This window comes from Danio rerio, chromosome 1 (genome assembly GCF_052040795.2).
Source record: "Danio rerio strain M-AB ecotype USA chromosome 1, GRCz13ab, whole genome shotgun sequence".
Lineage (NCBI taxonomy): Eukaryota > Metazoa > Chordata > Actinopteri > Cypriniformes > Danionidae > Danio > Danio rerio.
In genome coordinates, this window is record NC_141021.1 from 7766998 (window position 1) to 7794239 (window position 27242).

At 36.6% G+C, this 27242-nt stretch overlaps 1 long non-coding RNA gene across 1 annotated transcript in view; it reads left to right on the top strand.

Moving 5' to 3' along the window:
* Positions 1-25825, top strand: part of LOC141384432 (uncharacterized) — a 175556-nt gene extending 149731 nt beyond the window's left edge. The window contains exon 4 of the long non-coding RNA XR_015476148.1: positions 25414-25825. This is a non-coding gene — a long non-coding RNA (uncharacterized LOC141384432). The remainder of the gene's footprint in view (positions 1-25413) is intronic.
* Positions 25826-27242: the final 1417 nt, after the last annotated feature.

Genomic DNA, 27242 nt, shown 5'->3' on the forward strand with positions numbered 1-27242 from the left:
TATAATTGCATTAATTTGACGTTGGCAGGGTAAAAATACTTAAATATTGTGTTATGTCCACATGCCTCCTTAACTTTTTTATTTTATTTCACATGACTTTTTAGGTGTCAAGACTAAGGAGTTTTTTTTTTTCTCTGGCCACACCAAACTAATTATTTCCTTGTCACAAATTTAAAAAATGTGTCAAAACAAGCTAAATATAGCTGTATACATACTGTACACTTTTCTATTCAACAAAAATGTTCTTTAAAAACAAAAGGAAATTTAAGAAATTTTTCTGATGCATCTAAAACTATACACTGTAGTCTGTCCAGAGTAAAGGTCCCAGATCATCAGGTAACTATAAATAAATGGAGAGTTATCTCCTGTAATATATTAATAATTAAACCATATTAACAAAAATAACTGCAAGCAAAAGAAAGCAGGTGAAAAACATTCTGTGTGTGATAGTGAAAGGATGATCACGTGCACACATTTAACATTAGGCCCAGTAATAATCTGTTCAAAGAATGGTAAAAGCGAAAGCGGCAACAGCTGCTGCATACAAAAAATCTCAAGATCTCTTGAAAGCAGCAGGACTGTGCGTGCACGAGCATTGATTTTTTTCCAATCTACTTCAAAGAGAAATGATTGCACCAGTTGCGTTTACAGGTTTTGCACAAGGAAACGGGACTTTTTAAGAACTCGCGCGCATCACATCAGCTGTACCTCGCTCGCAACGTCATTGTCCTGATTGTCCTCTCATGACAGGTCCTGTCATCTGGTGAACAGTTATCAATCATGCTGCCTCTTGATTCTAAGAGATCATTTGCACGCATATTGATAAACAGACTTAATCTAAAATTCTAATTTTTAGGTATGAGGCAGCTCTGGAAATTTAAAATTTATTTTTAACTAGCCAAAGTGGCTTGTGGAGATGCTGTCTAACCCGACATTGGTGAAATCTACCCACGCTTGGTGGACTAGCAGGTGTTAATGTCAAGCCCTGTATATATACAGTTGAAGTCAGAATTATTAGTCCCCCTCAATTATTAGGCCGCCTGTTTATTTTTTTCCGATTTCTGTTTAACAGATAGAAGATTTTTTCAACCGATTTCTAAACATAATAGTTTTAATAACTCATTTCTAATAACTGATTTATTTTATCTTTGCCATCATGACAGTAAATAATATTTGACTAGATATTTTTCAAGACACTTCTATACAGCTTAAAGTGACATTAAAAGGCTTAACTAGGTTAATTAGGTTAACTAGGCAGGTTATGGTAATTATGCAAGTTATTGTATAATGATGGGTGGTTCTGTAGGCAGTCGAGAAAAAATATAGCTTAAAGGGGCTAATAATTTTACCTTAAAATGGTGTTTAAAAAATTAAAAGCTGCTTTTATTCTAGCCAAAATAAAACAAAAATTCTTTCTTCCGAAGAAAAAATATTATCAGACATACTGAGAAAATGCTCTTGCTCTGTTAAACACCATTTAGGGAAAAAAAAAAAAAAAAAAAAAAAAAAAAAAAAAAAATATATATATATATATATATATATATATATATATATATATATATATATATATATATATATAAAATAAAAAAATCAAAGGGGGCAAATAATTCTGACTTCAACTGTTCATACATACATACAAACAGATAATAATATCAGGTTTATAACAGATGTTTTGTTTCATTTTTTCCGTTTTAATTCATTCTGAAAATTTGGTTATTATCTTTATGCATCTAAATTATTTTAACATTTTTATTAAGACCTGAAATAACTAACAATAACAATTACATACACTGCTGTCATTGCGGTGAGATTGTTCATATTCCGAAAAAAAAAACAGCCAACTCAGATTCCAATTCTTTGACAACACAAGATTAAGTCAGCAAGATTTTTCTCTTTCACATGTCAAAAGACAATCCACAATGCAATTTCCTTTTTTAATGAGCTCTGAGAGGTTTCATTGCTCTTTGTCACTATATAATTAAATTTGTGTTCGCCGCAGTCGTACGGCTATCAAGTTTGACAAAATTAGAGAAACAGCGTAATTCACTCCCAATCCTGAGCCATCGCTGTTGTTGAACGCATTCAATTGAAAACCTAAAACATACCAATGGCTGTCATGTGTGCCTATTCCCCCCAGAACTGCTGGACTGGGACCTTATGATTGTCTTATGATTGCATCGGATTCTGATGGCTACAGGGGAAAGTGGTGTCGGGAATAGGGGTGATTATTTCTGCCTGGACCAATGGGAAGCAGGTGAAGTGCTGGAGTAATTAATATCTGTCTCTTCAAGCCTGTATTGTGGTGCTCAGGGCCTGTGCTTATAGGAGTCAAGAGTGTGAAGGTATTTTCGGTGCCTGTGGGAGCGTGCAAAACTAATGCATGGAAGGACAACACACGTGCACAGACCAGTGTGTCTGCTCTGTCGATTTCAATTTTGGGCCAAGAATGTGTATCTAGCCAATTCATTTAGCTTACTTTAGTTCAGCTTTCGCTTTGAGAGGACTGTGCAATTTGCCTTAGAGGGACAGATACGCTATAAAAAATATCCATACATTCATAGTGGGAATTACAGGGGGGGTTGAATGGGATTGACCCACCTTATTAATGCTTGAAGGATATCATAACAAGATGTAAGGGGGTTGGGGTGGGGGGATAAGCTAAATAATAATATTAATAATTAAAATAATAGACAATATAAATATCTATTTGACCACCCCTATAATGGTTCATACCATTTTGAATGCATGATCACATAAGTCTTTCAACCAGCTGATCTAAAGCACAGTTGGAAATCATAAACAATCACTGTTCTTGTAAAATAGCTTGTTTGTGTCTAATAAGTAAAATTATTTGACTAAGAAAATTTCTATACTTATTCTTTTAGCTATATAGACTATTTTTAGGAATGTAAACATGTAATTTCAACCACCCCCGGTCCTCAACATTTTGGTACGGTCTGCTAAAACGCCGGATCAGATTGCAGCGGTGGCCTAAAACACACTTCATTGTTGTTACTAACACCACAGTAAACTTTACAAGGTTATTAACAGAGTTATTCAGACACCTCACCCCGAACCTAGCCCCAACCCCCCCCTCCCATCTCCCAGCTTTTCAAGGACAAATGATGGCAGGTATGTATGTGAGCCATTAAAGCAGTGCAGTTAAACACCAGCATATTTCAACTATTCCTAACTTTGACACACATTCACTATTAATCCAGACAGCGGCAAAAGCTGAACTATTTTGAACCCTGACCATCACACGTGTGTAGGAACGGCTGACTGTGGCCATAGCAACGACATCCGACAGTAGAACGCGAGCTCACAAAAGCATTTAATTCCGTAAACAAAGCTGCATGCGTCGCATTTTCAATGAGGCATTAGACCCGATATGAGCATATAAAGAGTTAACCTGATACAATACAAGCAGTTACAAGTAACAAAACACAATTAAATACATCATTATCAAGCTAGAGAAAACAAGGAGGCAACCATTTTAATCGCACTTACTTACACTTGTGAAATGGAGGAAGAAACTGGTCCATGAACTGTGTACTGAAAATGTTCCTGTCAAACTCTGACGAAGTCCTATTCAGCTTATTCTTTGCTGACGAGCAGGCGCAGCCATTTGAATCTTTTTGGCTCGAGACTTTCGGTCTCATTCACTTCCGTTCATTTTTAGATGGTAAAAACAGCTCGTTACGCTGCTTGATGTTGCAAACTGATATGTTCTTATTATATTATTCTACTTTGTCTGAATAGCAATGCAAACATTTGTTTGTAGAGTAAGTAGTTTGACCATTTTCGTTTCTTATTCCTAGTCTTCTCTCCCATAGGCGACTGAATCTGAAGTTCTAAAACAATCGCGAAAACAGGCGCACTTCAGCATTTCAGAATAGGGTCAATACATCAATAATCTTTTCTGATCCTCCCTTTTACAAACGCCAGACGAATCCCCAATTGCAAGCATGTAGATTCCAGAAGCACTCGTCAGAAAAATAACGTCTATAATGCTGCGGTATTTTTGCAAAAATAAACCTCAACCACTGACTCTTCACAGTTTCATCTTTGGGTAGAGAAAATAACACTTACTTTCCCTCACACTTACAATAATATCCTGCAGAGCACAGCATCTACACGACTTGATTCAACAGTATCTGTTACAGTGTTTGTCTTCCTCTTTTTATTTGCTACTGTGTTTGTGGGCGGGGCCACAGGTTTCAACTTTCCTGGGTTTGCACGTGCAACAATTGGGCGGGACTTAGGTTTCGTATCGATGTCACGCCTCTTTAATCTCTGTAATCTTATTATTCAGACTTTTATTTTAGTCAAAATGTATTTTTTATATGAAAAAAATGTGAAGGTAAAATTATGTAAAACAAATATTAATTTAAATTTTTGTTTTAAAATTTTTAAATAAACAGATTTTTTTTTGGCAAATTTCACAAATATTTACAAAGGAATTGTAAGTAAACACATTAAATTAGACAATATCTTTGAGGAAAATCTAATTATTGGGGATGTAAATTAAATAATCTTAGTTATAATATAATAGTTTTTTTGTATTTTGAATTTTTGACTTATTTTTGTCAATGTTTTTGGTGTATTTTTGCAAATTTTTGTGTCATTTATTTTTATTATGAAGCATATCCATTTTGGTTGTAAGTATTCTGTGCTCTAAGAACCCTACCCCTAACCCAACCCCTCACAGTTATGTCTATGAGTGCATGCGTCTGAGCATGCATGTGCAAGTCTGCAGCCTGACACGATTGAGTTTTCTGCTCAGGTTTATTTTATTTGACTTGGCACATTTTGTGATGATTTTAAAGAACTATAATAACCCTGCTACATTTTACTTACTAAAAAAACTACTTTGTATTAAAACTAGAAATTGTGCATGATGTCTATGGAGAAAAAGCCTATAGTAGAAATAAGCTCGCATTGCTGATCGTCATTGTACAGCTAAAGAAAGTTGGCAGAGAACTGTCACAAACTTCTGTAGCACCAGGATTTGTGGGGGAAATTAACCCGAAATCATGCATGGATGCACATTTTACAAATCCATTGGAAACTGTATACCATCGAGGCACCTTTGGCGTACTCTTTTCATCATACTCTGATTTGAGACACACTAATCCTAATCTTGCCTACTATTTAGGATGAATAATATGCAAATTGGGATGTTGCCACGGGTAGAGGTGCCGCATGCAGACAAACTTTCTATCACTCAGCTCTTCTCGGCAGCCCAATCACGCCGTGTGTTTACTTAATTGGAAGGCAGTGAAGGATGAAAAGACACTTCTGCTGGTGAACCAGGCACAGCATGTCAGAGAGACGCACAAGCTGCAGTATATGACTCTAAAGGAAAGCAGATGCTGAATAAACCTGATCGAACGAGAGAAAAAAGACTTTATAAGGGGTTCGTCAGCCTGTGGAATTATAACCGTATCATATTAAACATCATGGCGGATGTCAGAGGTTTGTGTTGAAGATACAGTTCCCAGAAATATGAAAATGTTGCTTTTGTTTACTCGATCTGATGTTCTTTTAAACCTGTATGACTTTCTGTCTTCCACAGAGCACAAGAAAAGGATTTTTGTTGTATTTTTCTATGCAATTACATCTTTAAAAAAGGATGCAAAAGGACATCAAGCATCATAAATGTGGTCGGAGTGACCTGTGGAATAAAATCAGTGAAACTGAGTAAGAAGCAGACTGAAATTTAAGTCATTATTCACTGAAAATCTTAATATTTAATCATTAAAGCAATGCATAGTTAGAGAAATCTGTTCAGTAATTCATTTGGTTTGATTCACATAGCAATTGTATTCACATGTTAAATGGATTTGTTTCTCTTATATTCATTTGAGATGAATCTTTTTACACATATTTGTTTACAAACTGAATGAACTCACTGATTCCTTTGAGATAGATTTTTACAATAAAACAATTGTTTTGTTCTTTTGCTCTCATGATCTTTTGAGAAGAATCTTTTCAGTGAATCACTTGATTTGATTCACACAAAGAATTATTCACAAACTGAGTAAACTCTCTACTCCTTATGAATGAACTGAATGTATTCAAAAACTGAATAAACTCACTGATTCTTTTAAGATCTTTTCAGTGAATCAATTGCTCCACAAAAAACTGAATGAACTACTCTAAATACTCATCTTCAATGAACTGAATTTATTTACAAACTGAATGAACTCAGTGATGGATCTTTACATTAAAATAATTGGTTTTCTTAAATGTAATAGATGTCAGAGGTTTGTGTTGAAGATACAGTTTCCAGAAATAAATTTGTATACTTATTCATTTAGCTATATAGACCATTTTTAGGAATGTAAACATGTCATTTCAACCATCCCCGGTCCTCAACATTTTGGTACGGTCTGTGAAACCGCCGGGTCAACAACATTGGTATTGGATCTGATTGCAGCGGCGGCCTGAAACACGCTTCATAGTTGTTACTAACACCACAGTAAACAGTACCCGGTTATCAACAGAGTTATCCAGACACCTCACCCCCGAACCTAGCACCCCCCCCCACCAGTCTCCCAGATTTTCAGGGACAAATGATGGCAGGTATGTATGTGAGCCAAATGCACGAGTGCATTAAAGCAGTGCAGTTAAACACCAGCATATTGCTCCATTCTTAACTATGACACACATTCAGTATTAATCCAGAATTAATACTGGATTAATTACTCAGTTTGTGAATAATTCTTTGTGTGAATTAAATAATTGGTTTTCTTAAATGTAATGGATGTAATAGGTTTGTGTTGAAGATACAGTTTCTAGAAATATGAAAACGTTCATTGCAAATTTCACTTTTATGGCAACGAATAAGTCCTTTTCCAGGTCTTAAAAGTGAAATATCTCAACATAAACAGAGGCTGAGAAAAATGTTCATTTTCATTGGAAATTTCAGACGACTTCTAGTTTTTGCATCTGAACTCTTCATATATGTGATCCTGGACCACAAACCCTGCTGAAAAAGCAGCTTAAACCAGCCTAGGCTGGTTGGCTTTTGGCATTTTTAGCCTGCTCTTAGCAAGTCAGGCTGGGAGATAACCAGCTAAAACCACCCAACCGGCCTAGGCTGGTTTAAACTGTGTTTTTTTTGTGTCTCAAGTAAAGTTTCACAAACTAATTTTGAGAGGAGCACGTGATATGATTGTGCACTGCTGGCCACTCATTCGTAATCAGTAATAATCCAATCAAAATGATCCTAGCTTAATATAAATGGATCACTTTCTCCTTATTGCGTTATCTTCTTTTTGGAAGAATCCCCCCTTAAACCCCATCTCCTCCTTTTTCTCCCCTTCTAAAGGGGGAGCGATCGAGACCTACCTGATCTCGGATCCCCTGGTATGCTTCTAGACCGGACGGGAGCCCTGGGCTCAAATATCTCCCGGCTCAGGGTTCTCTCCCGGGACAGCATGCCAAACCTGCTTTAAATGCCAAGCATATCTAAGTGGGAACTCTTGAAATGTTGTTTCTATAAACATGCTAACATCATCCTTGTAACATCCATATCATACTAGAATCATAATAACAACATAGTAACATGCTAAGCATGCCAAAATTATGACAACATGGTATTATTTCAAACAACATGCTTATAATGCTAGTAACATGCTAATCATGCTAGCTACATGCTACTTAATGTGAATCATGCTAGAATTATGCTAACAACATGCTATCCCTGCTGAAAAACAAACAGCTTAAACCAGACTAAGCTGGTTGAGTGGTTTTAGCTGGTCGACCAGACGGTTTTAGAGGGGTTTTAGCCATTTCCAGGCTGGTTTCCAGCCATTTCCACCCTGGTTTTAGCTGGTCAGTCTTGAAAATGGATCTGATCTCCCAGCCTGACCAGGTAAGACCAGGCTGGAAATGTTATATTATATTTTATGTTATAATATTATATTCATACAGTAATAGAAACATGGAAGTAACCACTCTAGGCATCCACTCAGCGTACTATATTTTCAAACATCTAAATTCAAACTTGAAAACATCATAATTTGTCTTTAAGCTTTACTATCTAGTTGTAAAAAAAGCCTAAAGTGACTTGTACAATATGAATTCTCCTGTTTTTTTTTTTGTTTCCTTATTTTACAGAAGACAGAAAGTCTTATTTAGTTTGAAATGATGTGCGGATGAGTAATTGATGACACAATCTTTATTTCTGGATGAACTTTTCCTCGAAAATCCTTTAGAAAATGCCAAAACATCAGGCTCACTTTTGTTCTTTTCTTAATATCCTCCCTCCTTTTTTTTTAATCATAGCCAGCTTTGAGAGGATATATACTCATCACTTGTCGCTATTAAAATGTTGATTTGGTTTTGCTCGTGGTGATGCAGAGATGACTGTGTGATGATGTTTTTCCAGCAAAACAATAACAGCAATATGACCAGGCCTGCTAACTGCGCTGATCTAATCAGCCTCACGATCTGTTTTCTTCCGGTGCTGTCGTTCGCTTTACTCAAATAAGCTCCAAAACACCTCAGCTCAGATATTAATCCCTCCACATGTTCAAACAGAAGGAGGACGAGCAGGGGGGAAGGAAGAGGAAAAAGAGAGAGAGATAAAGGTAAACAGAGGAGGTGTACAGGAAGAAGAAAGAACATGAGAGAATGATACACATCTGATGAGTCTGTGTGACAGAGAGGGGCTCTTGTTTGAAAATTCTATGAAACAATTTTACATTTAGCAATATTTTGGCATTATCATTCTACACTAAATTGCAGATCATAATAAAAATGTAAAAAGGCATTAGTAAATATTTATTTATTTGCCATTTTTATGAAAATAATGCAAAAACTCTTATTATTATTATTATTATTATTATTATTAATATTTATTATTATTATTATTATTATTATTATTATTATTATTATTATTCATTTGTTCATTTTCAACTCGGGCTCATTCTGAAAATTTACCCCATATAGATTTCCGGAGAGCATCAATTACGTACTAGGAGGTATGTTTTTTTGCAGTTTTTGTTTTCGCGAATCCACCAGAGGCTACTGCAGATGCTTTTTGAGATCTCAAATTTCTCTCGTGAGAGCCATTCACACCTGCTGTTCTCGCTTAACTTCACCAGAGACCACTGTTAACTGACTGACTGACTGACTGACCGATCAACTGACCCACCCTCCACCTTCCCTAAACCAAACCAATAGTGTTTTCAAAAGCATCGATTAACCAGCCCTAAACCCACCCCGACAGTTTAAAAAAGCAATCCAGGAAACTGAAAAGCCCTCACCTGATTTTTGCCATGTTTTCAGATTTTACCACATTCTCACCCTGTTATTTACTTTTTTTTGGCTTCTTTTTTTGGCTTGCACTCTGGACCCCCCCGGATTAGCAAAAAGAATCGATAAGAGTATAAATGAAACCTATTTGCATTATATATGTACATGTATGATAATATATATGCTGCATATATGTGTATGTATGCCACACATTTCTCCAAAATAGCTCATATCTCACTTTGGCAAGCGTCTTACATGATGCCTAGCTCATATTTTCTATTATTAAGGCAATAACTAAGAACCAACTAAAAACAATGTAAAAAACTTATGTAAGTGCGAACACTTGAAATTGTTATCACATATAATAGGCATGTTATGAAATTTAACCAAGTGAGAGGAGCTGGAAAGCTATGATGTCTACACGTTTTCCTGTAACATTTATAAGCTCAGTTCTTTCTTGTATGAAGATAGTGGAAAAGAAGGAATTGGATAACAAAATGGTTTCTCGTTTTTTTATTTTGTTTTGTTTTTCTGTTCAGTTTTTTTGTCTTATTTTTGTTCTTGTACGGTTTGTTCTTAAGTAAATAAAAATGTCAATTTCTACACTTTTTATTTATGTTGTTTAGCTATGATTTTAATAATTGTACTAATATACAGGTAAACATATAGGTGAACATATGCACACATATACGGTGTAGTATATATACCCATAAAGGTACATGTATGCATTTATATATGTACAGATATGTGCATATATGTACATACTGTATATATAGATATAATATAGGAAAACAGGCAATTTTACACATGTTACATATATTAAAAAGCTATATCGAAACCTAGATTAAAACAAATATGTTTATATAGGTTCTTTCCAACATGGGCCAATGCCGCGTTCAACTCCTCTCCGATGTACATGGGGAGCTAACTGGTAACAACGGGAAAGCCATCCACACGAAGGTAAGCGGTCAACTGGTATGCATAAAAAGAATGGCGTCTCATAGCATTCGTTTTAAAGACGAAATGCAGCCATATGTACCTCTGGCTTCATAATGTCCAGAAATATATATATAGGGCTACCTTTTCAGAATGAGCCTATGTTTTCCTTTGGCTTAGTCCCTTATTTATCATGTGTCACCAAAGCGGAATGAACCGCCAACTATTCTAACCTATGTTGTACACGGCGAATGTTCTTCCAGCAGCCACCGCAGTACTAGGAAACATCCATAAACACTCTCTTATTCACACATTCATACACCAGGGCTAATTTTGTTTACCCAATTCACCTTTAGCGCATGTCTTTGGACTGTGAGAGAATGCAAACTCCACACAGAAACGCCAACTGGCTCAGCCAGGACTCGAACCAGCGACCGTCTTGCTGTGAAGCGACAGTGCTAACAACTGAGCCACCTTGCCGCCCATGCTAGTTTACTTAAACCCAAATTAGGTCAAGTATGGACTAACCCAAAACATTGGGTTAAATTTGGTCCTGTGAATTTAATAAATAAAATATAACCCAGCAGTTGGTTTAGTTTGTTTTACACCCAGAATTGGGTTGAAATAACCCAGGATTTTTAGGGTGTGTATGCGAGTGAGGGACGTGTGTCCGTCACCTGAACTGTCTCTCTGTCTGTGTGTCTCGCAGCTCCAACAGCTCTAATTGATGATGCGGCGTCTCAGTCATGCTCTCTGGCCAATCTGCTGCTCACAGATGGCTCTGTTTGGGACACATGTGAGAGCCGCTCGCTCAATATTTGCCTCTAAAGAAGGCGCTGGCTTATTTTAATAATGCGCCATGTTTGGGCAGCACGAATTAGATACACATGAGATGTGCATGTACAGGTGGCTTGCTTTGCCTCAGCACCTTGTCAGAACGGTTTTAGGGAGCTGTGTTGAATGTGACGTTGCACAGATGTGTGGCATTGGCTGGTATATTGTGAATATCATCATATTTTTGTTACTGTATGGTACATTTTCATTTTAGACAAAAAGACTGATCTTTCTTGGACACAGAGATGGATGGATGGAGGGATGGACTGCAAAAAAATAGTTTTCTTACTTAGAGTTATTGTCTTGTTTCTAGTTAAATTATGTAAAAATTCTTGAACCAAGAAATATTTTTAGACAAGCAAAAAAGTATTGTTTTATTTTAATAATTAATTAATTAAAATGAGTGAGTTTTAATTAAAACATACAAAATAATCAGCCAATCAGGTTAAAAATATAACATTATTGTGCTTAACCCACTGGCAAAAACTCTAAGTAGGCAATTTTGATGGATGGATGGATGGATGGCTGGCTGGCTGGCTGGCTGGCTGGCTGGATGGATGGATGGATGGATGGATGGATGGCTGGCTGGCTGGCTGGCTGGATGGATGGATGGATGGATGGATGGATGGATGGCTGGCTGGCTGGCTGGCTGGCTGGCTGGATGGATGGATGGATGGATGGCTGGCTGGCTGGATGGATGGATGGATGGATGGATGGATGGATGGATAGATAGATAGATAGATAGATAGATAGATAGATAGATAGATAGATAGATAGATAGATAGATAGAGAGAAAGATAGATAAAACTGTCATGACTGTGTATGTCCACCAGATGCCACTGTAGTTCGCCAGCAACCCCCAGCGGACTACAGTGGCTTTAGAACTACATTTCCATACATTCTTTCGCACACACACCCGGTCTCTCATCTACACTGATTTACAACCACAGCTGTCTCCGTTCTCTGTGATTACCTGGACTATATATTCAGTCATTCATCCTCTGTTTGTCAGTCGGTCGTTGTCTTCCTTGTGGTATGTGTTTGAATCCAGTCTTGTATCTTCTCATCCTGTATCCAGTTTAGTATCTTATCCTAGTTGTCAAAGTCTAGTTTTAGTTTAATCTGTTTGAGTTCCTGGTTTGTTTGTTTTGTTATTTTGTACTTTGTATTTTTGTATTTTTTTGTCACTGTTACTGCACTATACTATATTAAATCTGCACTTGGATCCACACCCTTTTTGTTCCCGTTTTTGTTCCTGTTCTTGATCACTAACGTGACATAAAACAATCTATGAAACAGAAATGCCCCCCGAAAGATAACTCATGAGACATGAAAATGAGATTTAATGTGTCATGCAATTTTTTATTAATTAATTTTATCAAATCAATTAATGTTTTATTTTAATGTTATTTGAGGTAACTGTTCAGCTATTTTAACAGCTATGGATTGACAGATGGTAGATATTATTACCAAAAACATTGTAATCAAGGATATTAAATAAATTACTATTAGTAACTATTAAATATTACTATAACTATTGACATCATAAAGACTCATGTAACTTGTTGAAATTTTTAAATAAAAACTCCATGACCCCTTAGATATGGTTATCCCTCCTGTTTTCTTAAAGGTCTAGACGATAGTGTAACATTTTTCATAAATTTTGGATTTATACTCAGAAGGAAATTATAAATCTTGTCACCTTAGAATTATAAGGTTCTATCTGACATTTTTTTCAAAATTGAGTTATTGACATTATTATTAAATGACAACTTATTTACATAATGGGATGTTTTTTTTTATAAGTTGTTTACATTTGAAGACTTTTTATTTTAAACACAAGTGTTAGACTCATATTCTTTACTATATGGAATGCAAAAACTTTAAAGCTCAATATCTCAAAATCATTCAGAACGCAGATAGAACCTTATAATTCCAAGGCAACTATATATATATATGGTAGATATTATTACCAAAATCATGTAATCAAGGATATTATATAAATTACTATTAGTAACTATTAAATATTACTATAACTATTGACATCATAAAGACTATATATATATATATATATATATATATATATATATATATATATATATATATATATATATATATATATATATATATATATATTCTGAATATTTCATTAGCAATGCATAGACAGACATAGGTTAGGTCATGTCGTACACTCAAAACAGGACTTTTGCTGCTTGTTCAAACTGCTTATTTAAAATGAGGTGAAACAACATAATAGTTAAAGGGCACCTATTTTACCCCCTTTCCAAGACCTAATATATGGTTTTTGTGTCTCTAGAATGTGTCTAAAGTTTCAGCTCAAAATACCCATCTGATTATTTATTATAGCTTTTTATATCTGGGAAATTTGAGCTCTTTGGACATTGTCGCTGTTTTTGTCATCTGTTCCTTTAATGCAAGTAAGCTGGTTCTCCCCGCCCATCTTTCCTACATGCCTTTCGGGGCCTGAGATCTCTGTAGGCTTTACATAGATAAACAGCACAGTGACAGACAAGAATGAAGCAGATCTCCCTTATTACAGTAAGAACTTTCCCAGTGGTTATTTGATATACTTGTTGTGGAGTTAATTCAAGCCTTTCTGCAATGATGAGTCACAAATTACAAATTACGCAGCGATTTTTATTACTAACATGCACTTTTAAAAACGTTTCAAACTTGTAAAACTCATTCTTGAGGTGCAGATGATCTGAACACATCTTTTAATCCCAGTTGCTTTGTGCACGTTCTGTCTAGTTGATATGATTATATGCAATACTACAGAGACATGTTAATACGCAGCTGTCAATCAATTTGGTGGGCGGGGAAGCCACATGATTCCTACGTCATGTTGCGGTTGGACTCAAAATCGGAGGTATTTGGATCCAATTTTAATGTCTGGAAATGTTAAGAAAGAGATGTATTGTGTTTATACCACCCCCAATATGACTGTGGATACACTATACCTACACACAGTTCTGTCCAAACAGCTTACAAAAGATGATTTTCATCATAGGTGCCCTTTAAGGTTTTAAACTTATGTTCAATCCACCTAAATTTGTTAAAACAATTAAGTTGACACTGAATTTGTGTTGGGACAACATGAAGGAATTGTGTGGAAGCCAGCAGCGGAGCATGTTTCCTGTTAGGACATTCTCATAAAAAACCTGATTAATGACTAGTAATCAAGTTAGCACCTGCCTTCCTATACCTGCACAAACTCCAGCCCATAGCACACACAGCACTCAAAGCAACAGCAAAGCTAATTAAATAGAAGTCAGGTTGTTTTTCAAATGACGCTTTTACAGTGGCCACACTCAATCAAACCCTGGCAGATAGCAATAGAACTCACCCGATATCACTGACACATTCAGATTCACAGCATTTTCCTTCTTCAATCTCTCCCTCTCTCTCTCTCGCTCTCTTTTCATTCAGCCGGCACTGCAATAGCCTGATGGCATCTGATGTGCCTTTAATAGAGAATGATCTTACCACAGTCAGACAGCAATCTCCGCTTAAGTAAACAGCATGTGAAGGGTATTACTTTGTGTCCGCATAACCGCTGAACCTGCGTTCACCTTGTGTTCTCCGGCTTGTCTGAATAAGGAAAAGGTCTGTGCGTTTTTTGTTTACCCTTCTAAACTGAAATTATTTCACGAGATGTTGTAGATCGGCCTCGACGGAGACCTACAACCTTTCAGATGGCAATGAAATACTTTAAGCTTCCTTCTAAAAGATATGCTGAGGTTTAGCAGTGCCCTTAATTTTCTTGGTGGCTGCTGTTTGGGGCAAATAAATAAATAAATAAATAAATAAAATATTATATGGAAGGATGTTGAGCCGCTTGAGCCCACAGGATGTGCTCTGGTCGATGCTTATTTCCCAAGTCAGTATGAGGAAAGGCTTGATTTTATATATGCACTGTAAAAGGTGCAGACTTCCACAGAATTCTTTCATGTTGTCTCAACACAAATTGATTAAGTAAACTTAAATGTTTTTATGAATTTAAGTTGATTGAACATAAAAAAATTTTTACCCCCCCAATTTTTTACCCAACAACCCCCCCCGCCAACAAGAAAAAAAACAGACGTTGAAAAGCTTGTCCATGCATTTATTACGTCTCGTTTAGATTTATTTTTTCTTTTTAGACTTTATTTGGGGGTCTGCCAGCCAATTCATCTTTAAATATGTTCAAAACTCAGACGCACATGTGTTAACCCAGTGGTCCCCAACCACCGGGCCGCGGACCAATACCGGTCCGTGGAACAATTGGTACCGGTCCACATAAGTAGTCATAAATTATTTCTGTAGAAAATATTCCCCCCGCCACTTGGTTTCTTCCACTCACCCCCGCCATCTCACATGAAATGGACCATGGCAAAATCCACCACGGAGAGGGAAGAACGATCGCTAGAATATAACTCAGTGGTGGTTGTTGATAGTTTAAAATTATAAAACAGGTATTATAGAGTCCAAATCAGCAGAGTATTTAAGGATTGTGCATATATGTGTGCGTGCATCGCTAAGTAAGTACCCGGAATCATTGCAATATGTATCTATTTGGAGTTTCACATAATCATACTCATTAGGGCTGTAACATGCCAATGCACATTTAATTCGGCTATACGGTTGTATTATTATTAGTATGTTCGTCAGCTGAAATGTTTGGCACAGATGTTATGTATTTGATGCATTTAAACCTTGATTGAAACATAATCAGACAGTGATGGTGCAACTAGAGCATGCGCACTGAGTTGTTCATGATTTACCTGGATGCACAAGCGCAGCAGCTGTGTTCACGTGAAGAATCCCCCCCCCCCCCTACCCGCCTGTTAAGTAACGCATCGATTTTAAAACCTTGATTTTAACTTGTAAAGCTGTTCATGGTTCTGCTCCTGATTATATATGTGACCTGATATCTACCTCCTCTTCGTCTCGCAATCTACATTCTGCTTCTGGGCTCACCTTGTTTCAGCCTCGTTGCAAACTTAGCAGCATGGGAGGTAGGGCATTTTCTTATCGTGCACCTAAATTGTGGTATGCTCTCGCCACAAACATCAGGAACGCCAGTTCCCTAGACTGTTTTAAGAAACTTTTTAAAACTCATCTTTTTATTATTGCTTATAACTTATGAGGCTTTCTTTGAATATGTATTTTTTATCATTCTTATCATTCTTACTTTTTTGTGTATTTCATGTTCTTCTGTTTTGATGCTCTTGTTAGCAATTTGAGTCTGAGAAAAGCGCAATATAAATAAAATGTGTTATTAATATTATTATTATTAAAAGCCCTAAAAATTGTGTTGATTCAGCTCATTATAAATAAGTAGTGTTACATGTTTAAGTTATTAAGTTGGATGAGACGTAACATTCAATGAGTCTCTAACGGTGCTGGGTGAAAATGAGAACACACAACCGATGGATAAGTAAAGCAAAAATGAATTAAACATTTTTTTAAAATAATTTATTAAACAGAGCATATCAAACAACGAATATAGGAATTTAGAATGTAAAAGAAAAACAGGGGTGTTGCCAAAATAAAGAAATAAATATAACAAAACGATCTAACTAAACCCCAACCCAATAACCTGTAACCACAGAAAAATGCAGAAACAAAACCATAATCTTCAGCATATGCGACGCTTAACTAAACCTCATAGCTAATCCAAAACATAATTACAAATGTGGCAACTCTTCCATAAACTAAGAAGCACAAAGAAAACTATGCTGCTCAAAATAACTAGAGTTCTCGTTCAACTTCTCAATAAAAACTAAATTGAGCTGCACAAGTCTATCTATTAGATAGATCACTTATGCCTAGTTCAGACTGCGTGATTTTAGCCCCGATTTTGGCTCGCAGACAGGTTTTAAGAAATCGCCAACAAATGCCTGAAATCACAGGCAAATCGCTGCTCGTACACGTGAGCGACAATCACACAGTATGAACTATCAAAGACGCAATTTGAGAGAATCGCCAATGAGTCGCCGATGCCTTCTTTTTGGCATGCTGAATATCTGGAGCTGTCGGCGATTCAAATCATGCCGTGTGAATTGAGTTTTAACTGAAAATAACATCAGCGATCGCCTACAGCCAATGAGAAAGCAGCTGTCACTTGTGCATGCGTGTGTGTAAACCTGCTGCAGGCCAGTGGGAGGCTGGGGGAAAAGTTAAAAGCGCTCATTTTCGGTTTATTTGGACCCACGAAATGGAGGAAAACTAGTGGAGGTTTGACAGGACACAGGAGCAACCGTGTCTGTTTGACGTTTCATACAGAAAGAAATTAGTTTATTATCAACGTTGAGGAGGAATGGCTAATTCCCTTTAAACCCAGGTGAGCAAACATGTACATGTTCTACCCTATTAAAGGCTTCTTTCTCATTATGTAGTTAATAACAAAAGATATAATACGTGTTTTTGGCTGTGAGACGTAGTTTGGACGAACTTGTCGGCGATTCTCCCTATAGTAAAGTCATGCAATGAGAAAGTCCCTGTCGTTGATCCATCTTGCAGTGTAAACAAAGCAGCGACGAAACGCTAGCCCAGATAGTCATGCAGTGTGAAAACATCTGTGACACGACTACTTTGAAAATCATGCAGTCTGAACTCGGCGTTAAAACTACACAACAACAGCAACAAAACTATACAAACACAAATGAACAGGCTGGCCGACACAAGTCAGGAGTTTGGTGGTGAGCCAAGTGCTCCTCCTGAACAGCGCAAATGGTTGTATTATTATTAGTATGTTCGTCAGCTGAAATGTTTGGCACAGATCCTGAACAGCGCAAGCGTAGAATAAATAACAGAAAAGAGAAGAGAATGCAAAACAGAAAACAAACATAAAACACCACAAAACATACATAAAAACGAAACAGTAGTTTGAACTAGCAGGAAAAATAATATAAAAAATATTGAGAATATTATCTAATCCAGGCTTAATCAGATTATGTACCTTTATATGCATTTTTGGACAGTGCCAAAAATGTCCCAGGGCGTTCCTTTTTTTTTTTGCAGTTTTTGATTTCCAACGTTAACCATTGTTATACAATAACTTGCCTAATTACCCTCACCTGCCTAGTTAAATTAATTAAGTTAAGCCTTTAAATGTCACTTTAAGCTGCATAGAAGTGTCTTAAAAATATCTAGTCAAATATGATTTACTGTCATCATGACAAAGATAAAATAAATCAGATATTAGTAATGAGTTATTAACAGGGGGGCTAATAATTCTGACTGTATATATTTGTGCAGCATTATTTTATACAATTTAGTTCATTTACTGAAAAAAGCAGATTTAGTTTTTGTTTACAACCAACAACTTGATATTTAGTTGCTAAAGATTTAATAGACAGTTTCTAGTGTGTTCTGAGTCATTTCTAGGTGCTCACTCATTGAAACCCTTCTTCAATGTAAGTCTTTACATTTTGTTTTATCATGAAATAACCCACAGCACACCTCCGCACCAAGATGCTTACTTCGAAAATTAGCATTTGCATTACTATTTTAATTTCTCTAGTAATAGATCTGAGCACACCCCTGACCCTGAACAATAGCAAATAAGCATGACTAATTTTTGTGTGTGTGTGTGTGTGAGACTATAATGATGAAGCATTTCACAATTAGGCTAAAGCTTCTTTATATTCAGACAGTATACGCTGGCTCTTCCTGTTAGCTGCGGGATATGTAAAAACAGTCTGTCTAATCTGGGTTTGTGAGCATCTACAGTGTTTTTTTCCCCCCTTACTTATCCTGGATTTCCCAGAATGTTTAATGAGAGCGGTGAGGCAATCTGGCGAGACTCGAGTCTACTGTCCATGTTAAAGACAAGACTGCTGATTTGTGCCTAAGGGGACATTTTACACCAAAACAGCTCAGCCTCTCTGGTGGGTGAAGGCCACTTGAGACAGCGTTGGGGGGATGGCGAATGGAGAGACAGACATAAATATGACAGAATTGAAGTAAAAACACGAAGACTTGATGTTCGGAAGACTGTTTGGAGACTTGCTGATGTGAGAAGAAGTGATTTTCTGATGACAATGTGCGCACAGTGTTTGACCATGCAAACGTTGTTTCCGTGATGCCGGGATGATGTTGTTATGGAGTTGCTATGATGTTCATTTAGTGTTATATGATTGCTTGGCTTGTTGCTAAGCAGTTGCCAAATGGGTCAGTGCATTAAAATGTGCATGCTATTTTCACAGTATGGCTTGCTTCATCATTAAATTTGCACTAATGTATGCTAATTTTGAATATAGAAGTTGCTCCAAACACACAAGGTGATTGTGTGTTTGCAGTTGTTGGTCTTAAACTCTCTGTTTCTGTCGTAAAGTCTGCTTTAAAGGGGATTGTTCTCCCCCAAAATGAAATTGACCTCATCATTGAGTCTCCCTCATGTGGTTTTAAACCATACAACTTGTCAAATGTCTTGTCGTCGATCCCGGATGTAAGAGCAACAAATAATAACTTTTTGTTGATCATTTGGAAAAGTGGCAGATTTTTTAGGTAAATAATCTGTTGAGCTGCATCCCAATGATCACAAATACCTCAGAAGACCTATTGGAAACCGCATGGACCCAAGATTTGCACAGAAATCAGTCAAGCTTGGTGACGGAAAAATCATGGTTTGGGGTTACATTCAGTATGCGGGCATTCGAGAGATCTGCAGAGTGGATGGCAACATCAACAGCCTGAGGTATCAAGACATTTGTGCTGCCCATTACATTACAAACCACAGGAGAGGGCAGATTCTTCAGCAGGATAGCGCTCCTTCTCATACTTCAGCCTCAACATCAAAGCTCCTGAAAGGGATCAAGGTGCTTCAGAATTGGCCACCAGACACTGAACATGTCTGGGGTGAGATGAACGAGGAGTCATTGAAGATGATCCAACGAATCTTGATGAACTCTGGGAGTCCTGCAAGACTTTAATAAAGTTATTTGAGTCATCACAGAGATGTATGAATGCAGTCGTCCAAGCTCATGGGAGTCATACACAATGTTAATTCTTTGTTCACTGCACCACGACGGGACAAGACTTCTGTCTAAGCAAAGCCAGATCTTACTGTCCTAATGAAATAATTAAAAATCAAGGCATGATCATATTTTATTTTGGTAAAAGAAGCATATTTTAACCCATTCAGATGCTCTGCTAGTAGTGGACACTCGTGTGATGCACATCTGAGTGAAAGAGATGGAAGGAAGCTAGCGAGTGAAGGGCATAAAACATTAGACTGATTTGCATGTTCAGGTGTGTTTGATTGGTGTTAGAGTAAAACTCTGCAGGCCCTCCAGGACAGAAGTTGCCCATTCCTGATGTAGATGATGCAAGTGTTCCCTTGATAAATGGGAACTTACAGCCTTTTTTATTATGCAAAAGTTATAAATTGTAAGTGTGATGCATAAGAAAGTAGCCTGCAGTCTGAAATGATTTGCAAGCAAAAATCCTATACCTGGCATTAGAGTTTTTTTAAAACACTCTATAATTTTAAGCAATGGTCACAGTGATCTTGCTTGAGCAAGCTGAAAATGAATGCTCAAAGAAGCTGAAGCATTCAGACACTCAATAAGCAAAGGAACCTGTATGAGTAACTGCTTTCTGCTGAGCAAAAATTAGGTTACACAGTTGAATATTAAATGATTAACCTTCTTGTCAAACTGTAATTCTAAATATTTCCCAAGTGCCTTTCAGTGGAGACATTTTTTCCCAATACATTTTTAAATATGCAATATTTTTTTTAAACATCTCATTTTTTTTTTCTCGTAAGTGCCATTCACACCTGCTCTTCTCGTGTAAATCCACCAGAGGCCACCTTTAACTGACTGACTGACCGACTGATGACTGACCCCACCTACCCCTCCCCTAAACCCAACCAACAGTGTTTTCAAAAGCAAGCCTTTTAAGCTTTATTAAGTTTTACAAGGTTTTACAATAAACCAAAACCCAATACCCAAAACTCACCACAGGTTTAGGGAAGAAAAAAATGAAATAAGGTAATCAAACACCAATTCACATTCTACATCTTCAGACGTCTGAAGCTTTTTTAATATCTCCCAGATATCACACAGTTCAGAGGTTTTTTCATATTACATATGTAAGCTTTTCAAGAGCCAAACATGTTATTAGGTTTCTTTACAAAAGTCCACTAGAGGGGCTATTAACATTTTTCCAACACAAAGCAATAGCGTCTGGCTTGTATTAAACATAGACCGTTTTGGTAACACTTTACCATAAGGTTCATTAGTTAATGCATTTACTAACATGAACTAATCATGAACAACACTTGTACAGCATTTATTAATCATTATTGAACATTTATTAATGCATTATTAACATCCAGGTCTGTGCTTGTTAACATTAGTTAATGCACCGTGAGTTAACATGAACAAACAATGAACAACTGTATTTTCATTAACTAACGTTAACTAACATGAACAAATACAGTGGTAAATGTATTGTTCATTGTTTGGTCATGTTAGTAAATGCATCATTTAACATTAAATAATGAACCTTATTGTAAAGTGTAATCACCATTTTAAAAAAAAATTGTTTTACACTTTTAAAATAAATAAGACTTTATCCCGGAGAAAATACTGTGAAGAATGACCTTGATCTGGCAAATATTTGACAAAATAAAAAAGATTTTACAGTGTGGGCTGATAAATTTGTAAAAGAGGAAATATTCAACAGTGGTATAGTTACATTCCTCAAATTTGTGTGCGTGTGTGTGTGTGTGTGTGTGTGTGTGTTTGTTAGTGGAAAAAAGTCCTACATATTCATGTGCTTGATTTGTTATTTTGTGTATTTATGCCATCAGAAAATAGCAATTAAAAACATCATTCACTAAATGTAATGCTATTAATTTGTGCTGAAGCTTTAAACCGAACACTCTGATTTAAATAATGAACACTTTGGTTTCATTTAAACTAAACTAAATAAATTACAGTGTGAACAGATGATGCAGCAGGTCTCTTGATATATGGAAATTCCCAGCCTTTTAATCATTCATTCATTCATTTTCCTTTGGCTTACGGCTGATTTGTACTTCTGCGTCGAGTGATCGGCGTGACCCACGGCGCCTGCCTTGCGCATAGTTGTGCATTTATACTTCTGCGTGCTGTTTGTGTTGCTCAGCAATAACACTTCTGAAACGCTAGTTGGCAGTAGGTGTTTATGTTGCTCTTATGTTCCTTGAGTTTCCTCACAGAGGTGTTTTGTTTTTTCTGAACGCTACAAGTAGCTTAAGCTCACTCATTTAGAGGCGGGAATTGGCGGACGTGCATCAACTTTAATCATAAGGTAAACACAAAACAAAAGTTTCCATCTGGAGCTCCTTTACGGGACTCAACTCTTGTAAACACTCCCTCCAGCACCATCCACGCTCATCACCAGAACCAAGCCGACCAATAGACCCTTTCACATTTCCGGGTTTCTCAGTAGTGGAAGTCGTCGTAGTTGGGAAAACTCTGAGTGAATGTGAGAAATCAACAAATATTTTTTTTACAATCCTATTGGCTGTAATAATAACAGAAAAAACTCCACAATGGTGTTATCAAGACTTTCAGAAAAAGAAAAAAAAAAACGTGTGTGAGACTGATAACGGCAGCCAGAGGAGAGAACAACGTCAAATTTACTGTCCTGTCCCATAAACACTGCATTAGAAATACCTCGCATAAGCGTTTATTTTTTTGTTTTTTTGTAATTTGACACAAAGATGATATAATACATACATAAATGCATATAAATATTCATACATTAACTCAATTTTGGGGATTCACACCTACCTAACTTTAAATAGTAACAGTTCCTGACTCCAGTAAGCTACAAACACAAATTATGTATCATTGGAAAGAAGACACTTTGAGCTTTACTGTAGTAAAAGGAGACGTTGCATGTTAAAAAATGTAAAAAGTTATACATTATGAAGTCATGAGGGGAAAAAAATTGTATTGTGTTCAATATTTGTTTCTCGTATACAAACACAGGAAAACATTAATGTAATGTCCTAGAAAAAATATGACTTGAAAGCTAAGTATTTTATAAGGTTATATTTTAAATGTGATGGTGATAGTATGCAAAATGAGATTTCTGCAAAAAGTTTTCTGAGGCTATGTTGATGTCCTTCTCTCCCTCACCGTCAGAGGCACTTTATCAAAAATCATCTTCCCAAAGCTAAAACATTTACAGTTGCTGAATGATTTGGTCTACATTCACAGTTTATGTATCATTGGAAAGAAGACACTATGGGCTTTATTATCCATCATCTAGTGTTTATAATGCTTTAAAAAATCTAAATATTAAAAACTTTCAAGGATTTAAGATTATGATGACCGTTAAACACATCATAACAGAGTTTGCGCTATGCGTCCTTGCAACATGTAGTTGCATTTTTTTGAGAGGTGTGCGTCAGCCGCCGCGTGGGCTATGTGACCGCGAGAAGGCTGTGCCGGAGCATACGCATGCGATTGACGCAGAAGTATTAATCAGGCACAGGACGTCAACATGACATCAGATTGATGCTGTTCCCCAATATCGTGGGGACGTTGCATTTTGTTTGGAAATGAAAATCGGGTTTACGTCAGGCCGATGTCAATGTCCAACATCCAACCTAAAGTCAAGCAAATATCATCGTCCAATTATGTTAAATCTTGACGTTGTGTGGACGTTACCACTATGACGTCTATCAGATGTTGGATTTTGGTTGCCATACCTGACAAATAAATGTTAGTATTTGATGTCAATATGACGTTGGTTTAAGACAGAGGTGTCCAAACTCGGTCCCGGAGGGCCGGTGTCTTGCACAGTTTAGCTCCAACTTCCTTTAACAAACCTGCCTGGAAGTTTCTAGTATACCTAAAGAGCTTGATTAGCTGGTTCAGGTGTGTTTAAGTGGGGTTGGAACTAAAATATGCAGGACACCGGCCCTCCAGGACTGAGTTTGGACACCCCTGGTTTAAGATGTTGACATGATGTTGGATTTTGGTCACTTTTCAACAAAACCTAAAATCAATCAAATATCAACGTCTAATGATGTTACAGCTTGACAGATTGTACCCCAAAATCATGGGGACGTTGCATTTTGTTTGGAAATGAAAATCAGGTTTACGTCAGGCCAATGTCATTGTCCAACATCCAACCTAAACTCAACCAAATATCATTGTCGAAGATGTTAAATCTTGATGTTGTGTGGATGTTACCACCATGACGTCTGTCAGATATTGGATTTTGGTTGCCATACCTGACGAATAAATGTCAGTATTTGATGTCAATATGATTGGATTTGGTCGCTTTCCAACACAACCTAAAATCAAGTAAAATATTAACATCCTGTGACGTCATTATTGGACGCCAAAATAACGTTGTCCTCAGATGCTTGCTAGACATTGAATTTTGGTCACCTGACGTTACGACCTAAATCTAACTTATATTGTTGTGTGCCTGCTAGGTCTATTTCAGATGTGGCCCCAGTGGAACAAACCACCAACTATTTAAGCATATGTTTCTTGCGGTGGATGCCCTTCTAGCTGTAACCCAGTACTGGGAAACACCCATACGCACACGCACTTATACATCAAAACCAATTTAGCTCATTCACTTCATCTATAGCGCCAGTGTTTGGACTGTGTGGGAAACCAGAGCACCCAGAGATAACCCTCGCCAATACGGGACGAACATGCAAACTCAACACAGAAATGACACTGGCCCAGCCAGAACTCGAACCAGCGACCTTCTTGCTGTGAGGCGACAGTGTTAACCACTAAGTCATCCTGCCGCCCCTTTAAAAAAATAATAATAACAACTTAACAGCTTAAAGAAACTACAATAGTGTACAATTCATATAATTTGGGGCAACATGCAAAATGATTTGCAAGCTCTTGACGTCTGTTCAAATCACAACCCTCAAGTTTGAGCAATAGCAATAGTGATCTTGCCTGAGCAAACAAAAATATGAAAGCACAAAGAGGCTGAAGCTGTTCGGTCCCTCGCTCAGACACTCAAGCGCAGGAAATGGTGTAGACATGGGGGTGGCAGGGGATCCTGGGATAGCTTGAGGACTGGAGACATCTTGCATCTGGCTTCCAGCTCACACACACACACACAAACACACCAGAAAGAGGCCTTAACCTCCTGCTGAGCTCCACTGCCTTGCAACACACACACACACACATGGAACTTCCACCCACATACACTGACAAACATCCTCAGCACATGCACAGCCCCCCCCCCCCCCCCCCCCCCCCCCCCCCCCACTCAAATGTTCCTTCCTAAACAGCACATGCTAACACACAAACACGCTCGCCGTCCCGCCAGGAAGAGTGGAGCTGTGTGAATTATTTATTTCTCCGCCTTCCCGTTTTTTTCTTCCAGAGTGGAACCTGCCAGAAGGTGCCCTGAACTGCGGAGACCTTTAAACCCAGTCCATGGAGACGGGTGGATTAAGGCAGCTGCGAGTCATGATTGACAGCTGTCCGTCAGCAGGGGCTCATTTAAATATATCGCAGTTCAGAATGCATGCTTATGTGTGTGCGTTTGTTTTTTATCATAAATAGAAGTTGATGCAAAAACTTGGCAGGATGTGGTGATGGTCGCAAGTTATTTATTATTTTTAAAAAAAGAGATTAGCATTTTTTTGTCATTTGTGTTGTTATTTACTCTCCCGCTATGGCACTCTAAGTATGCAAATGACTTCCTTTGGAATACAAATGGGGATGTTTTCTTTTGAAAATGCTGGGTAAATGTTTTGTTGATTGTCCTAATTAAATTGAATGTCATTATATTTATTCTCTGGTTATGGCGTTATTAATCTTGGCTTTTATTCGCGGACTGCTATTTCATCTGAAAAGTTTTGAGGTTAATTGGCAGTAAATAATTGATGGGGTAATAATTGAGATGCTGTTCAGATTCAGACTTGTTTGGCTAAACTGTGGAAACACACATTTGGATATTATTTTATGATCATCATTTGATTCAATATTTTAGATTTTTAATATAAATGATAGTGTACGGGGGTTTTCCAGTGATGTGTTGCAGCTGGAAGGGCATCCGCTGCGTAAAACATGTGCTGAATAAGTTGGCAGTTCATTCTGCTGTGGTGACCCCTGATTAATAAAGGGATTAGGCCGAAAAGAAATTAAATGAATGAATGAATTATTATTTTTTATTTAGCCCATGAATATGTTTGATCGTTTTTTGTATTTTATCAACTCAACCCAGAAAAGTTGTAGAAATTTCGTTCATTCGTTCGTTCGTTCGTTCGTTCTTTCTTTCTTTCTTTCTTTCTTTCTTTCTTTCTTTCTTTCTTTCTTTCTTTCTTTCTTTCTTTCTTTCTTTCTTTCTTTCTTTCTTTCTTTCGTTTGTTCTTTTTTTGTTCTTTTGTTCTTTCTTTGGTTTGTTTGTTTGTTTATTCTTTCTTTCGTTCTTTCTTTTCTGTTAATTTCTTTCTTTCTTTCTTTCTTTCTTTCTTTCTTTCTTTCTTTCTTTCTTTCTTTCTTCATTTGTTTATTCTTTTTTCCTTATTTTTAATTTGTTCTTTCTTTCTTTAGTTCTTTCTTTTTTGTTCTTTTCTTTCTTTCTTTAGTTTGTTCTTTATTTCTTTTTTTCTTTCATTTGTTCATTCTTTCTGATCGTTTTTTCTTCATTATCTTTGTCTTATTTTTTGTCTTTTTCCATTTGTTCATTCTTTTTTGTTCTTTTTCATTCATTCTTTTTTTTAATTCTTTCATTATTTATTATTATTATTATTTTATTTATTTCTTTTTCGTTCATTCTCTTTTTTCATGTTTTTTTCTTTCTTTTTTCTTCCTTGTTTGTATTTCATTGTTTATTAATGTTTGTATTTCATTAAAGATTACATTCAATTGATAAAGGTACAGTAACAGAAGTTCATTATTTAATTATAAAATATATAAATGGTTAAACAGCACAACTGCTGTTATATTATTATTATTATTAATATTATTGTTATTAGATTGTTAATCACCAAATTAGCATGTTCGAAAAATTTCTGAAAGATATCACTGTGAAAACGGAAGCAATGTTGCTAAAAGTTCAGCTTATTCCATAGTAAATGAAAAATGTAAATTGAAATATTATTTAAAAGAAGAAATTAACATACTGTACTGTTTTTACTGTATGTTTTATTTTTTAATGCAGACTTTTTTTAGCTCTTTTAATCTAAACTTTTTAACTACTGTTGC